Raw genomic sequence first — 17,771 nt, 5'->3', positions numbered from 1 at the left:
GTTTTATAAACGTATGACATAAACAATTAACAGGACATGGATGTTTTAGTGTTATCAATGTTTCAGTTGTTTATTTTAGTAAGCTGTTATCGCATATATACTGGAGCATAATTGCATATAATGTTGTAAATCTGTCTAAAAACCAACAGAGACATTTGTGTTTTTCGTTTTATTCAATACAGCAAAATACAAAAACAATCATATTGTGAAATATTAGTTCAAAATAACTGTTTTACATTTATATTATATATTATGTGCATATATTGTAAAATGTATTTTTTTCCTGTGATTAAAGCATCATTACTCCAGTCTTCAGTGTCACATGAATCCCCAGAAATGTTAATATTATGATTTGCTGCTAAAGAAACGCTTCTTATTGGTTCTTATATTAATTATTATGTATTTTCTGACCATTCCCGAAACTCCACCACAGACTCGCAGGCTTTCGGACGAGGCTCCTCACTTCTAATGTTGACAGACGCATACTCAACATGCTCTTCCTCTTTACCATTCTGTAAAAAAAAAGCATACACAATGTATTAATGAAATATTTTAAATAAAAAATTGATAATTCTGATTATCTTGTAGTGTGTGTGTGTAGTGTGTGTGTGTGTGTGTGTGTGTGTGTTTGTTTTTGTGATTTATGAGGTAACAAATTTGTATAATGACACAGGTATTACACTGGTATTATGACGTAAACATATTTACAATGGCTTTTAAAATATACTAAACAATGTTTTATTAAAAATGTAGAATATTTCCTGTGATGGGTATGTTTAGAAGCTGTGTGTGTGTGTGTGTGTGTGTGTGTGTGTGTGTGTGTGTGTGTGTGTGTGTGTGTGTGAGAGTGAGAGAGAGAGAGAGAGAGAGAGAGAGAGAGAGATGGGCAGGTTTAGGGGCAGGGGCAGTGTAGGGGGATAGAATGTACAGTTTTTACGGTATAAAAACCATTACGCCTAAGGAAAGTCCCCACAACGATAGTGAACCAGTCGTGTGTGTGTGTGTGTGTGTGTGTGTGTGTGTGTGTGTGTGTGTGTGAGTGTAGGGGGATACAATGTATAATTTGAACTGTAAAAAAAAACTACGCCTATGGAATGCCCTCACTTGGATAGCAAAACAATCCTGTGTGTGTGTGTGTCAAAATGTTAATAATAAAGTTAATAATAATATATTTTTTTATTTTTAAGACCCAAAAAGTAAAAACAGTTACAAAACCAAGAAGGGAGGTGAACAAGACAAGCACATACTGCCGTTTGCCTTGTCTTTCACCAAGCTTTATACCCAAAAGCCGGGTCGTCAGGTATTTTCATCATTTACTGGGGCGAGTCAGTGATTTTATTGCCGTCCAAATCCAGAATGTCAGTGTTTTTCTCCCAGCACCAGTTTAGCAATCCCTGGCCGAAATACCTAGCCTGGGTGCCAGCCGAACTTAGCCCCGCCCACAAATTTTTTAGGTCGGCAGTTCGGTCTGGCTTCATAGAGGAGTAATTATCCCCGAACAGAAACTGTTCAGACCAATGAAATCATCAGGGCGGGCTTTAGACGATGACGGACAGATGATCAACAGTAACGTAATCATCACGTCATCAAAGGGGCTTGGGTTATATTTACTCGAATCCTAAACGGAGAGCTTGTTTGTATCTGCATCACCTTCCCAATTTCCCTCAGAAATGTTGGGTCATGATCATGTTGGGTAAGTACTCTGTGTATCATTAAATTATTTAATTTTTTTACGAAACCGGCAAAGATCCTTTATTCCAGCCTGATTTCAGCGTGCGTGCAGACAGGGTTGCCAAGATTTTACAACAAAACCCGCCCACTACTAGCCCTAAACAATAGCTTCTCGGGGGGTTCTCCGGGGGGAAAATGGCATTTGGGGGGTACAATGTGTGTTATTTTAGCAAGGATGCCTGCTGAAATTCGGACTCATGGGTCTATATATCACATAACAGTCGCTTCAACCCTCAGACATAGAAACACAACCTGTGGGGAAAAAAACGCGGATTTGGCAACACAGTGCAGTTGAACCATGTTGACATTTGACAACTAACATAATGCGTCGCTTCGTTGCTCTGATTGGTTGTAGGTCTATCCAACTGATGTCTTTCCTGGTCCGTTTGAAACACGAACCATAATCACAGCCCAATGGAGCAGTTTCAGACTCATATTCTGACTAGAATTGAGTATGACCACGTCAGGCTACGAAATACCGACTGTTTTTAGACAAACTCCAAGATCCATTAATCATTTAGCTGAGCCTTTGTTTATTTATCAGAAGTAACAAATAAAGCGCTAATTGGATGAGATGTGCGCTACAAATAATATGTGGGTTGAGGGAAAACCGTGGACTTGGCAACCCTGACTTCAACTACAGATCAAATAGAGCCTGCTTTAATGTCACTATTTTTTAACTGTTAATGTGACGTTAACTCTGACAGCCCTTAATTTAACACAATAGAGTTTATAGTCTGAGACATTTTCCAGCCCCTTTTGATTGACAGGATTTAATTGGCCCTGATTTTAAACAATAAGTCGATGGCCAATAGTGGAAATAAATGCTTTTATCGGCCAATACCATCGGTGCATTTCTAACAGAAGACTTAAAGTATTTCTAAACCTAGTGGACAGCATTGGTAACACAGCCTCCATCTGTCATTTAAAATGGATGGTTCAGAGGAAGTTCATGAAGCTTAGCATTTTTCCTCAGAATAGCACGATCTACATGTCCAAAGTTTTGAGAAGTTCGGACTTTGTGTACACAAGAGATGTTAGTCTAAATGGGCAACACTTTGAATTGTACTAAGATATTTAATAGAATAAACATTAGGCTTTTATAATTATTTGATATGGTGCTGTGGTGTGTGATGGATCATTATACAGACAAAAACACAAGCGCACACACTGATCTGACAAGTGAAACAGGAATAAATTGTCTTACCGATTTATGTGTGTTTCTTTTGAAGAAGACTGGCTCAGTGTAAATTCTCTCGTCATCAAGTGTCTGAACTGTTTCAACAGCAATGATATATGGATTAAAACTACACAACGCTGTCTCCAAAACATGTTATTAGGGCTGTCAAAGCTAAATTATTAATGCAAACTATTAGTTAAATGTTTAATGCTGTGGGTTTTCAAAACGTCATTTCCAAATTTGGCATTTTACCTTTATCACACACTAAGTAAATCAAACCCAGATGTTTAATTAAGGTAAATTCATTTGCATCTTTGTATGGTGACATTTAATTAAAGTGTAAGTGTAAAGTTTAATCTATCATCAGTGGAGCTCTGCTTTTTTTGCACGTGTAATATTATGTTCGTAAAGTGTGGGGAACGATGTTTCACTTCTGAATTAATACAATTTGCATTTCTGTGTTTCCTGTGTGTTTTGATGTGCAAATGAGACATGTTGGTGCCCATTGGCTTTATGTATTCTGACATGAGTGTAATCCAGAGGAACGGCCAAACCAAATAATTATTATTTTCCATTTCTTTTCATAAACAGGAACGGTGTTAACTACAAGAATTATGAGAATAATTGTGACTAAATAATATATTGGCTTTCAATCAAAATACTTTCGTTATAATATTTATTTGTCACACTTGCCTTCTCGATCAGTTTTTCTACATTCCTTGTAGATCCAGAAGATCCCAATTCCTGCTACAGTCAACAGAGATCCCGCTGAGATCACCACTATGTACAATAAAGGTAGACCTTGATCTGCAATGGACAAAATGAGCCATGAATCTGTCTTTCTGTTCCACAACAAACATTGTCAAACATCATGAAAGATCAGCTTGGTTTATCAACACATTATATCAGCTGTGCTGCCGTACCTGCACATGTGTGGCAGAGTTGAGTGATGTTGGGATGTCTGGTCTGGTTGCTGATGGGATTGTTCAGCACACAGCTGTAGGTGTTTTTATCCTGATATTCCACCTCCAGAGGTAGAGAGAGACTGATGCTGAGATCAGACACACTGATGCTGGACAATAAACTGTTTCCTTTGAACCAGGAGAGAGTCACATGACTCACATTCAACACCGAACACACCAGTGAACATGAGGATGATGATGAAGAACAGTCTCTGGTAATGTTAGGAACAGGCAGACGAGCTGGAAAACATGAGAGAATGATGGATACATCTAATCTTATTTTGGGTTTAGCGTGTTGATGGTTTCTTTCATCTTAAAGCGGTCATATAATGGTACATGCACTTTTACAAGCTGATTGTATGGAAATGTGTGTTGGCAGTGCCTGTACACAACCATCCTATAATGATAAAAATCCATCAAGTGTTTTTTTTTTTTTTTTCTCCTTATATGTTTTCCCCGGTCTCAAATCGAGCCGTTCGATGTGTGACGTCACACACTCGGACACCGCTCCCACGACTGTTGATTGACAGCAGCGTTTCATCTCAGAACCGCCCTGTGCTAGCTCAAGCTGTCCTCATTACCATAGACATCATATAGGTTTCAAATCTGTATGTCTGTTAGGGATTGTACTAAGGACTGTATTGCACTGGTTTAAAATAGCTGTGCTCGCACTGGTGTGTCGGTCAGAACACAGTAGGCAGGAATCAGAATACCAGTCTTTTATTAAGCACAATAAACGGCACAGTCAGACCACAGGGCATTGCGTGGCATTATATTATCAGACATGATATCTGAGGTAGTATGTTGTGTGGTCTGAAACAGTAAATAATAAACACAATTAGCTAATATTAAACATTTCCCTCATTATTAACAATAACTGCCATTTATCCCAATGTTCGATTAGAAACATAACATTTTCTACGGTAGTACCACTTTTCTCCACTAGGTGGCGCCTAGCGCTCATAAACGGAATAATCCGAAACATCTTGCTGCGTCATTGAACAATAAGCTATAAACCATATACAATTACAGATAGGATCTACACACTAATCAAACACATTATTCAGTGATCATTATTATAATGAACTCTAGTGTATTTAGAATATATACATGTTAAACAAACATCTGAGGCTAGATGTAAGCACAGTCGTCATCACTTCGCGGACGATCGAACTCACGATGCTGTAATTATTCCTCAGATAGGAAATTCGATAGAGAACACTATTAAAGGACTTACATGGTTTCATCGACGCACAACTTAAACATATCCAGTTTGACCATGAAAGTCAAACTCAGTCCACATGCTGGAGAAACCCAAGTGGTACCTTTCGCGTGGTCGACTCATCAGGAACTGAAATCGAAAGTGACTGACGCACATTTAATAACAACTGATCGGATTGGTTGTTACTTCACAACATCGCCGCCCCCAAATATGTTGAACATATTTGCCACTAGAGGAACAGTCAATTAGGGGGAGTCTTTGTCATTTTCATCATCTGCAAGGGCTGGAAGTGGGATTAGTTTAGCAACTGGACGAGTGTATATTTTATTCTTCACTTGGATTTCCACTGCTCTGATATGACCATCTGATCCAGGAAAGGTCTTAACTACTTTGCAGACCAACCCCATAGCACGTGGGAGCTGTGGGTCTACAAGCATGGCAATAGTTCCAGGTGAAATGTCACTCGTATCTTTGTGCCATTTATGACGAGCTTGGAGGGTTGGTAAGTAGTGGCGAATAAAGCTTGACCAAAAATGATCAGTTAGCACCTGGCTTTGCCTCCACCTTCGCCGCCCCATGAGCTCTGTTGCTGGATATACAACCGGCGGTAATGAACTATCAGGCCGCCCCATGAGCAGGTAATTGGGCGTGACTGGGTCAAAGTCAGCTACATTGGAAGATGTGTATCCAAGAGGTTTACTATTCAGGATCCCTTCCACTTCAATAAGCACGGTCAGGAGCACTTCCTCAGTCACTGTCTGTGAGCCGATGGTGGTGCGAAGGGCACTTTTTACAGAGCGAATCTCTCGTTCCCAGGCACCCCCGAAGTGTGGGGCACTCGGTGGGTTGAAATGGAAAGATATTTTCTGCTTGGCCAGGCGCTGTTGCAGTTGAGGGCTGAGGGATGCAAAGTTCTCATAAAGTTCTCGTTCCCCACCATGAAAATTTGTGCCATGGTCTGAGAATAATTCACAAGGTTTACCTCGACGTGCTACAAACCTCCGCAGGGCCATTAGGAAAGAATCTGTATCTATTGAGGTTATCAGGTCAAGGTGAACACATCTTGTGGTGAGGCACTTAAAGATGATCCCCCATATCTTCTCACAGCGTCTACCAATTTTGATCTGGAATGGTCCGAAACAGTCCATGCCCGTATTATAGAAAGGTGGTTTCTGGAGTCTCAGTCTAGCTGGTGGAAGATCTGCCATCTTCGGAATGACGGGTTTGCCTTTCCACCTGTGACACTCTTTGCATAGATGTTGATGCCTACGGATGGCTTCACGTCCTCTCAGTACCCAAAAGTCTCGCCGTATTTCTGCGAATACTCTTTCTGGTCCGGGGTGGCAGAGCTTGTCATCATAATCCTTTATTAGTAATTTAGTGACTGTGTGATAAGGATCTAGCACTATAGGATGCATCACTGATGACTCCATACCTTCTGCACGACGGAGACGACCACCAACTCGGATGACCTGGCAAGACTCATCATATTCTGGGGCTAAGGTTAACAGCCGACTGGTTGTGGGTATTGGTCTCTTTGCTTTGAGCAGTCTGTATTCCTCCGGGAAACTATCAATTTGTGATTTCCTGAAGAGAAGCATTTCTGCATCCTGGTAATTTGTGGCAGATGGATTTCCATTGGGATTATGACTTTGAACGGTTGCTTCCATGAGATCAATCCAGGAAGTATAGTTGGCCGGGTCAGGAATGGTAGGAGCAGTAGTTTCTGCCAGTAATCCACAGAAAATTCCCTTTCGCTGTTCATCTTTATCCATGGGAGCTTGCATAGAAGGAGTAACTGGCCATTCTGGTTCAGGTCTGAGCAAGTATGATGGACCTTGGCTCCACCTGTTGGGTACTGATAGCTCTGCAAGCGTTCGACCTCGGGTAAGGTCATCAGCGGGGTTACTGTGCGAGTCTACATACCTCCAGGTACATTCACTAGTCAGTTCCTGGATCTCTGCAATCCTCGTCCCAACAAATACCTTAAATCTGCAGGATTCAGAAGTTATCCATGCGAGGACAGTTGTGGAGTCTGTCCACATGACCACTTTACTTATTTCTAGAGTGAGCTTAGTTTCCAGGAGTTTGGCCAACTGAGCACCATTCAAAGCCGCACATAATTCCAATCGGGGAATGGTTTGTTGTCGCTTAGGGGCAACTTTGGATTTCGCCATGATGAAGGCTAGCTGAACATGGCCTTGTGGATCTTCTGTCCGTAGATAGGCGACGGACCCATATGCCCTCTCAGAAGCGTCACAGAATATGTGGATTTGTCTGGTAACCTTAGACTGGTCTGTATCTGATATCACCAGACAACGAGGAAGGGTAAATGATGGCCAGGGTAGGGAGTTCCTTTTCCCAGTTCTTCCAGGATTTCAGGAGATCCTCAGGCAAATTAGGGTCATCCCATTCCCTCTGCTTATCCCATAGTCTCTGGACCAACACTTTAGCCTGTGTGGTGAATGGAACAATATAGCCCAGTGGATCATACTGCGATGCCAATACTCTATAGATGTGACGCAGAGTACATTGTTCGGGCTTTACATGGCGGGTTTTGTATCCGAATGTATCCGACTGACAGTGCCATTTCAAACCTAAAGTGGATTCCTGGGTGTCATTTCGGTCTTGGGACAACCACAGCTCCGTGCTGTCAGACCGCACTTCAGTTGGCAAATGCTCCATCACACTAGGCACATTACTTGCCCACTGACGGAGTTGGAAACCTCCAGTGGCAAGGAGTCCACTTAGTCTATCCACTAGTTGTTTGGCCTCTTGTTGTGATGGAAGACTCCGCAGGCAATTATCCACATAGAAGTTCCTCTCTACTGTGGATCTGACCTCATCCCCAGGTTCACTGTAGTCACTGATATGCCGCTGCAAAGCATAAATGGCACAACACGGGCTGCACGTTGTACCGAAGGGCAGCACCTGCCACTCAAATATGTCTGGAGGCCTGTTTCTGTCCAGATCACGCCACACAAACCGAAGGAGATGTTTATCTTTAGGTAGAAGGCGGACCTGGTGAAACACCCCCTTGATGTCACCACTGACTGCTACAGTATGTTCACGGAAGCGTAGAAGGACACCTAGCAAGGATGGGCCTAGGGCTGGACCAGGCAGCAGGTAGTCGTTCAAAACTTGGCCTTGATACTGAAAGGAGCAGTTAAAAACGACACGGTTCTTGCCATTATGCTGAACAAGATGGTGTGGTAGGAACCATGACTCACCACTTTTGCTGATTTCGTTTGTGGATAGTTTTAAAGCATAGCCAGCAACTTCCAGCTTCTTTATCTCTTCCTTGTATGCAGCAGCTTTGGCTTGATCCCTTTCAAGGTATTTTTCAGTGTTCCTTAAATTAGGCAGCACTGCTTCCATTGAGGCCTGAAGAAGTGGCATGTCCTTTTTGCGCAGTAAGGGGGTGGCATATCGATCCACTTCATCAACTGATACTCTGGTAGTCTGAGTTTGGAGGAGGCGTATAGCTTCTCTGTCTTGCTGTGACCGTGTTACTGACTTCTCTGATTTGAGTGGAATGACATCAGCCTGCCAAAGCCTTTCCACATTTTTTAGCAACTCTACCTGTGAAGGGCTAAAAGTGGCATGTAAACACTGCTGAGTGTTAAGCGTTACCTCCAGTATTCGAGCCGGGCCTTGCAGAGCCCATCCCAGTCGTGTATTAACAGCTGCTGGGCCCCCTGGTGGGCCAAGGCGAACTGGCTCGATTGGGGTAATGAGATGAGGATGGTCAGCTCCGATTAACAGCAATGGACGAGCCTTATGAATGGGCTGGAGTGGAAGGCCGATCAAATGGTTGTATTTCTGCTGTAAGATCGCCACAGGATATGAGTACTCTGCCAGGCTTAAGGGTTCAGCTGTGAAGGCATTCTGGATCTTATAACTCTTATGTGGCTGAGAGGGTGTTGAAATTCGGAATGACACTGCTGAACCTTTGAGTGTAGTAAGATCGTGCCTGATGGTTCTTAAGGTTAAGTCCTCAGCCTTTCCTTTGAGTCCTAGCATTTTGGCTGCTGATGACAGGAGGATGGTGCGCTCAGATCCATCATCAAGCACTGCATAGGTGTCCAAACACTGCCCATTATGCTGCAAGACTACCCTAACCACCTTTAAGAGGACTCGTTTAGAACTTGGAGGTCTGTCCAAGTGTAGTGGTTTTGTGGTAGAGCTCACCAGACATGTACCCTCATTTGTTGTCTTAATGTTAACGTCGTGAAGGATCTGTAAGTGTTTGCCATTACACTTGTGGCAGGGCTTCTTCAAAGTACATTGCGCAGATCGATGTGAGCGTGCGCACTTCCAGCATCTGTTGTTGGTCTTTATCCAGTCTGTGATTTGGTCTTTAGTGAGTGCTTGGAATGTGGTGCACTGGCTCAGATAATGGTCTCTGTTATCACAGTATGGACAGAATGCATAGCTCTTCTCGAATTTCTTTGCTGGTTGGCGTAACATATCAGCTGAAGTTGGCTGATCTGCACCATGAAGGATTGTAGCTGCTCTGGGTTTGAATCTGGGTTCTCTGCTTAAGTCAACTTTGTGTCTGACTCTGTCTCTCTGGGCTTTGTTTCCTCCAAAGCTCTCATGGTCTTGGCACCATGACTCAAACTTCAGCCACTTTGCCAAATCAATGGTGTGCCAAATCAGTGTGTACACAGTACCAGGTTCACTGCTGATGCTCCTTCTAAAGGCTGCGCGTAGCTCGGGTGGTAATTTAGTAAGGAGTCGCGCCACATGAGAACCACAGCGTAGTTCAACCTCTCCATCTGACCCCAAAGTTTTGAGGAGGCCTACTAATGCTTGGACTTGGAGAGCAAAGCGCTAAAAGCTCAATGTGTCACCAGACAGGATATCTGGGGAGTCCATAACAGCTGCTATCTTGTTTAGAGCCAGTTGATGAGGACGGCCATATCTCTCAGTTAATGCCACCATGGTGTCTGAATAAGGGGTTAGCGAGTTCAAGAAAGAGTCGGCTATCAGGCGTGCCTCCATGAGTTTCAAGTGATCAACGAGCACCTGATATTTAAACAGTTCCGTTGTATCATCTGGCAATAAGTTACCCAAAGCTAACTTTAGCCGGGTAAATTCACCTGGGTCTCGATGGATGAAGTCGGGTATGGCTGGCTGTGGACCCCTATAAGTTGTCTCCTGTCTAGTTGAACTGGACTGCCACGCCACTGGGTTTGCTGGTGGCCCATAAGGTTGAGAATGGGAAGAAACAGCAGGCATTAGAGGCGTAGAGGTTGTCAATTTTGGTTTCAACTGCTGTGAGACCTGTTGGTTTCTAAAGGGGTCAAGCATGTCTGAAGGAACATGAGTCACTCCATCACTAGCAAAGCTGTCTGGGTAATGACTCAAGGCTGGAGATTGAACACTGTGAGCCTCAAGATGTTCTTTACGATGTGGAGTAGGATGTCTGCGTGGGGCTGGTACTGGATGGACTCGAGGGGCTGGTCTAGGAACAGGTTGCTCTGATTCTCTGTAGACAGTTCTAGGTGAGGGTAATGGAGGTGTTGGGGCTACTGGCTGCACTTTATGAAGTGGAGAAGCTGAATCTGGTTGGTTTCTCATTAGCATTTCTTGCATACCTTTCTGGATATCTAACAGTTGTCTAATTTCCTCCTTCATTGTTTGCTGGGCTTGACGAAGCTGTCTGTTCTCTCTTTCAAGGTCATGCAATCTTTCTCTTGATTCTCGAGGTATGGAATGAGTTTCTATCTGTGGTAAATACTCATCTACCTCGCTACACTGATCTTTGATGAGATACCAGGGCTCTCCCTCTGTGTCTCCTGCATCCAACGAATCAGGTGTTCGTCTGCCAGGCTCCTGGTATGCACTTTGGTGGCTGAAATCGTGCCAATGTGCCATCCTTCTATCTCTTCGCTGATAATCTTCTCGCCCATGTGACTGCTGTGCCGTTAGAGAAGCTCTAATTTGATTTGGATACTGAACTTCAAATGCTTCTAAATAGGCTGGATGGCGGACTGAACGTTTAGGACGTGCACCTTCAGTCTGATATTCATCCATTCTGGCCCAATGTAAGCACAATGATCCGGCTCGAAGGACCAATTTGTTAGGGATTGTACTAAGGACTGTATTGCACTGGTTTAAAATAGCTGTGCTCGCACTGGTGTGTCGGTCAGAACACAGTAGGCAGGAATCAGAATACCAGTCTTTTATTAAGCACAATAAACGGCACAGTCAGACCACAGGGCATTGCGTGGCATTATATTATCAGACATGATATCTGAGGTAGTATGTTGTGTGGTCTGAAACAGTAAATAATAAACACAATTAGCTAATATTAAACATTTCCCTCATTATTAACAATAACTGCCATTTATCCCTATGTTCGATTAGAAACATAACATTTTCTACGGTAGTACCACTTTTCTCCACTAGGTGGCGCCTATCGCTCATAAACGGAATAATCCGAAACATCTTGCTGCGTCATTGAACAATAAGCTATAAACCATATACAATTACAGATAGGATCTACACACTAATCAAACACATTATTCAGTGATCATTATTATAATGAACTCTAGTGTATTTAGAATATATACATGTTAAACAAACATCTGAGGCTAGATGTAAGCACAGTCGTCATCACTTCGCGGACGATCAAACTCATGATGCTGTAATTATTCCTCAGATAGGAAATTCGATAGAGAACACTATTAAAGGACTTACATGGTTTCATCGATGCACAACTTAAACATATCCAGTTTGACCATGAAAGTCAAACTCAGTCCACATGCTGGAGAAACCCAAGTGGTACCTTTCGCGTGGTCGACTCATCAGGAACTGAAATCGAAAGTGACTGACGCACATTTAATAACAACTGATCGGATTGGTTGTTACTTCACAACAATGTCTATGGTTGTTACAGTCCGCCATTGTATAAATAGAGACGCTGGGCAATTGTAGTGTTCTGTTCTTGGGTGTAATAATGAACATAGCAGTCCTTCTAATGTTCCTAAATCCGAACATTTAGGCCCCGTCCACACGAAGCCAGCGCTTTCCCAATCCGATCTTTTTTTTCTTCGTTTCAAGAAATATCTGCGTCCACACGAGATTACGAAAACTGACTAAAAACGATGTAGTTTGCATGCCAGGCCAGTGTGTGGCGCTGTAATTCTGCCACAGAAATACACTAAAAACGGAGAAGAAGAGTTGTGGCTAGAAGGGGTATAGCAGTGGGCGGAGGTGAGGCAAAATCTCACAATAAAATAACAATAAATACATTTGCTACTTAACAGATGTGTTTTATTAATGCCTACACCTACCCCAACCCTAAACATACCCTTACATTAATGCAGATACGGTAATTAAATGACGCGATATTGATGTGCACGTGCCCAGTGCCGTAGTTGTGTCCCTTAACTCTTCACCGTGCAATGTGATGTGTGATGACATCACCGTTTCAGAAAATATACGGATTCGCTGTACACACGAAAACGGAAGATGATCGTTTTCAGATTTACCCACTTTGGGTTTCGAAAAATATCGGATTCATGCTTCTAAAACGCCGGATCCGTGTGGACGAAACGCTGATACGGTACAAAATTTATACGTATACAGTTAAACGCGTCTCCGTGTGGACGGGGCCCTTAATTCAGCTGCTCCTGGATAAAGATCTGTACCAGCTCTTCGTGTTTATGCTGCCCCTCCACAAGAAGTTGAAACGCTTCACGATGAACTGCAGCTAAAGTTTACAGGGTAATGTTAAATACGGCATGCTTTCTATGTATGACGTTCTCAGTATAATTCATAATCCCATGTTTATAATGAACAACACGTTATGGTTATTGTGTTATTACAAACTGTGTACGCTGGTTTTAAAGTTAACATGGATGTGGTAAGTTAACACTAAGCTTAATTATATGACCTTAGATGGTTTATAACGGTGTCTGTTACTGTCTAAAAATAAATTGTGTTGTAACAGTTATTACACTGCATAGATAACGTTACGCTTCACTGACAAACCGACATTAACAGAAAAAAAGTTTTTATTGGCATTAGCAATGCCATGATTAACATCAATATGTCAATGAACTAACTTATACATCAGTAAACACGTAGCATTCGCACTAACATTACCCTCAAGCCAGTATGCGGGGGGGTGGGGGGGGGGTGGGGGGTCAGGGGAACAAACCCCCCTCACCACCAAAGGTCCAGAATTTAAAGGGGGGGGGGGTGAAACACTCAGTTTCAGTCAATCTCATGTCAATCTTGAGTACCTATAGAGTAGTATTGCATCCTTCATATCTCCGAAAAGTCTTTAGTTTTATTATATTTATAAAAGAAATATGGGCTGTACCGAGTCTTTCTGGAAAAAAAAACGAGGAGGCGTATCGTGTGGGCGGAGCTAAAGAATGACGAGCGCACACAAAGAGGTGACGTCCTCAAGCGTGGAGAAGAAAACGCTACCCTAAATCAGATTCAACTAATACAGATATGATCCAGAATCAGATCCGGAGGCTGAAATAAATTGAACAGGAGAAACAGCAACAGCAGGACGTCCGTCTCTGTGGTATGGACTGTATTTAGTGGCCTGTCAACATTTGTGTGTCTTAACTCGCAGTTTATGGGCGTTTTCACACCTGAAAGTCCGCACCAAGGTCCGAACCAAAGTTTGTGTTTGGACATTTGGTTCTTTTTGGTTTGCTTTCACATTGCAGTTATGTTAGCGCACCAAAGAACTTTACATGACGCACTGGCGTCCTGTCGTCATCATCTATGTGGGCTGCATCTTAACATTGATTGGTTTGTTAGCGGACGTGCGTCTGACGTCAGTGTGTTGTCAATTCAGCGGGTAACTTTGACAAGAATAAAAAAAAAAAAAAAAAAAAAAAACTTTGACAAGAATGAATGAACAGACGCATCGTTGCCAATAATGTTAATATTATGGCATTACTATCTGCAGCACCAACTATACTCGAGGCAAATTCACCAAATGAACGTCCTCGTTCCAAACATTTTATCGGCGCCGACAGGAAAGGAGGAGCTCCTAGAAGATAGGCTTTTTAACCAAACAATGTATTTTATTTTATAGCCTAGTTATGTTTAAATATTATAATGTTATTTTAAAATTTCATCTAGGCTATATTGATTATGAAACGTGCACAGATGTGCAAAGACATCGAGTCAGAAATTATTTTGACCACTTCATTAGATTTGTTTTGTAGAAAGCTTTATTTTGTATCTTAATTTTAATAAATGTTTCATCATTTGCCTGAATTTAATAAATAAGCTTAAATAAATAATATAACATCCCGTGACGGAGTGATCATTTGTGTTGCACATGAACTGGAGCGGTCTCATAAATAAACCGAAAGTCATATAGTCAAGCAGAGCACGCTGCTCACGCGAGCTGACATGACTACACAAGCGGTTCTGTTTAAAATGCTGCGCGCTCCATCACTGCATGTGCTGTGAGTTTAATCTGTGTTTTTTCACTAATCCTACACCAGAACTTCCTGTAAATGGTCTGAAAGTCCGAACTATACAGAAAATGCTTTCACACAAGAAACGAACCGAACCTTTGTTCAATTTGGTCCGGACCGAGACTACCTCTTGACGTCGGACCAAATTTCGTCTGTTTGGTCCGGACCATGATCCGAGGGAGGTTTCACACCTGTAATTTTGGTTCGTACCAAACTGAAAAGTCCGAAAATCCGGACCAAACAAGGTAGGTGTGAAAGCACCCTATGAGGACATGATTCGGTTTATGGACTATTGTATGCGACTAAACCTTAGCAGTAGCAAGCAAAACGGTTTTGCACGTCAGACTAGTGTAACGTTATACAGAGAACAACAATGGAGTCCGTTAGCGCATTTGAATGACGAAGCACGCTTTGTGAGAACGCTAGGTTTATGTTTTGGTGGTTTTACAATAATCAAACTGAGACCTATAGTGGTCAGCTAAACAAATGTATTTAAACACACACCATAGATTGCATGCTCCATTGATACACTAACTAATGTTATACACAATCGTGTTGTTTACTGATGTTTACTCACGCGGCGATAGCCAACAGCACAGACATTTGAACTAGTTTTACTCACCGGCTGCTTCCAAAGCAGGACTAAACCTTTATCGCTGGGACCGCTCCGTCAAAAACACACTGCTTTGGTATGATTTGGTGAAGTCCTGTGACAGCAGTGACCGTGGAGACCAAATCGGTTCAAATGCAGCGCTGCCTTCCCGGAATGCTGTGCTGAAGCGTTGAAGTCGCTCGACGTCACCCATAGGAATAAAGTGGAGCGTGGAGCGGACTATAACGACAGAAGTGTTCACGGACGAATGGATCTGCAGCTGAGCGAGTGTTTATGGGCGTGCATTTCCTCTCTCGCTCTAGTCACGCGCGCGGACCCTGCCGGGAGAAGAGCCCGTACGGCCCATACAAGGACCTTCCGCTCTGTCGACGTCAAGCCGACCCATACTCGAAAAAAACTCTCCGAAACTTGTGAGAAACCAGAAGGAGTATTTTTAACACAGAAATACTCCATCAAACGTCCAACATTAGTTTTTGAAACTTTGTCTATGTTTAGGATGGGAATCCAAGTCTTTAACAGTGTAAAAAGCTCAGTATGCATGAAACAGCATTTCACCCCCCTTTAAGTCCTTTTTTTGTAATAAACAAATATTCTTTTAAGTAATGACGGCCAATAATTTGAATCCGGACCTCTGTATTTGTCCAATGTGTAGGCTGTAAATGTTGTGAAATAATTGCCTAATAATATAGTATTACTTTGCAGCAATGATATTTCACAGCACCAAGATCTTCTCATCTGAGCCTCCTGCGGTATGCACCGAAATGGCTTGGTGAAAACAGAGCTGTTTTTGATCTGGTTAAATGAGTGTTTTCTTACAATACTAATGACATTTTTAAATTAAAGTATATTACAAAGTTTTCATTTAGACACTAAAGAATCATATTAACTTGTATAAAAATGGCATTATATGACCCTTCTAAATTTAAATAGTTTAAATTATGTAAATAGTTAAAGGAAGTCAGTTCCGGATTCAGTTGCACACAATCGACAGCATTTGTGGGATACTGTTAAATACAATATAAATCATTTTCCACCCATTCCTAATTTCCTTTAAAAATTAAATCTGGATTACAGTAAAAAGTGCTTATAATGCCAGTGATTAGTGCCGATCTGTAAATGTTTAAATTCAACAGTATAACCACAAGATAAAACAACATGTGTGTGAAACATCACTTATTAACCTTTTCTGTTTAAAGTTTTACAATTTTACAGCATTGTCGCTTTGAGAAAGCTTTAAACCCTGAAACAGCTTTAAAGATCAAATAATACATGTTAAAAGAGAATAATTCAATTAAAGTGTTTGTATTCAATTATAAGCTTCACATTTCTACTTTTAAATACTCCAAATATTGACCCCATTGATTTCCGTTTTACAGTAAAGTGCCGTAACCTTGAATTTTACTTCTTTTTTTAAGACAATGAGGGAGTAGTTAAAAGTCATTCTTTTGGTGATCAACATAAGCTAAACTTGTATTGACTTAAATGGCTTAAATATTCCTTTAATGAAACAAGAATATGAGAACGTTTAGGCAAATGACATCTCTACTCACCATAGACAGAAACGCTGAATGTTTTTGATGTCAGTTTCGCTCCATTTATATCAAGTTGATAATCTCCAGCATGTTCAGTTGAGATGTCTGTGATGGTCAGAGATCCAGTTTGATGATCCAGCTTCAGTCTGTCTCTGAATCTCCCGTCAAGAACATCATTATATGTGGAGAAGGTTCCTGAATCTCTTCTGATTTCAGCTATAATATCCTTTTCAGCTCCGAAATTCCACAGTATCTCATCTATGTTGTTGTCTTCCTGTATTTCAGTAAGATCAGTGTTTAGAGTGACAGAATCTCCCTCCATCACTGACACTGACTCACCAAACACACCTGGAGAACACACAGATTTTACACAGATTAAGTCTCCTAATGTTTTACGAAGCCTGAAGTTAGTAATGTTTAAATATGAATTGAAGAACAGCAGCAGAGACACAAAACACAGTGAGAGGTGAGTAGACGAACAGACGGATGTGTGAACAAATCATTTCATTTTTATGGCGTTTTATCTTCTGTAGAGTTAGCAAAATATTATGTTACATGATAAATCATTAGATAAATCTGAATCTCACTCAAGGTTTCCATTCTTTTTTTAGAGAAGTTCAAGATTACTGCGGAAGTAATGATTTGTTAGAAAAGAGAGAATTTGGTTTTGAAATCCTTGAAATATAGGTTTGTAGTAAAACGTGAGATTTGAACGCAGCAGATGAAAATACTAACTATTTGTAAGAAATATATATATTTTTACATATTTAAACAGTAGCATTGTTTTATTACTCTGTAATGGAAAGAAATGAAGATGTAAAAAGGCATTTAAAACTTACCAGTCAGACGCCACCAGCACAAACAAAATACAACAAACACCTGAAACATTTTCTTCAGTTGTTTTGTGTCTGATCTAGTAAAACTATCTGCCAAAAACAAAAGGCAGTGTGTGAATCCTCCCACGACAGTTTGACCTTCCTTGTTCACAAACACACACTGAATGCATAGTTTAGATACATATAAATGGTGAAAAAACCTTCATTGTTATAATTTCATATTAATAGTTT

At 41.4% G+C, this 17,771-nt stretch overlaps 1 protein-coding gene and 1 long non-coding RNA gene across 2 annotated transcripts in view; both read right to left on the bottom strand.

Annotated features, from left to right (window-relative positions):
- LOC137040047 (SLAM family member 5-like) overlaps positions 1-17,771 on the bottom strand; it is a 90,948-nt gene that overhangs the window by 53,518 nt on the left and 19,659 nt on the right. The window lies entirely within an intron of this gene.
- On the bottom strand, positions 396-3,723 carry LOC137039471 (uncharacterized). Its single transcript, XR_010897661.1, has 3 exons — positions 3,605-3,723; positions 2,939-3,006; positions 396-512 (listed from the first exon to the last, which is right to left on the bottom strand). It is a non-coding gene; the product is annotated as an uncharacterized lncRNA (long non-coding RNA).

Source organism: Pseudorasbora parva, chromosome 14 (assembly GCF_024679245.1).
Source record: "Pseudorasbora parva isolate DD20220531a chromosome 14, ASM2467924v1, whole genome shotgun sequence".
Lineage (NCBI taxonomy): Eukaryota > Metazoa > Chordata > Actinopteri > Cypriniformes > Gobionidae > Pseudorasbora > Pseudorasbora parva.
The sequence above is the reverse complement of the archived record's forward strand: the minus strand, read 5'-3'. Positions and strand labels throughout refer to the sequence as shown.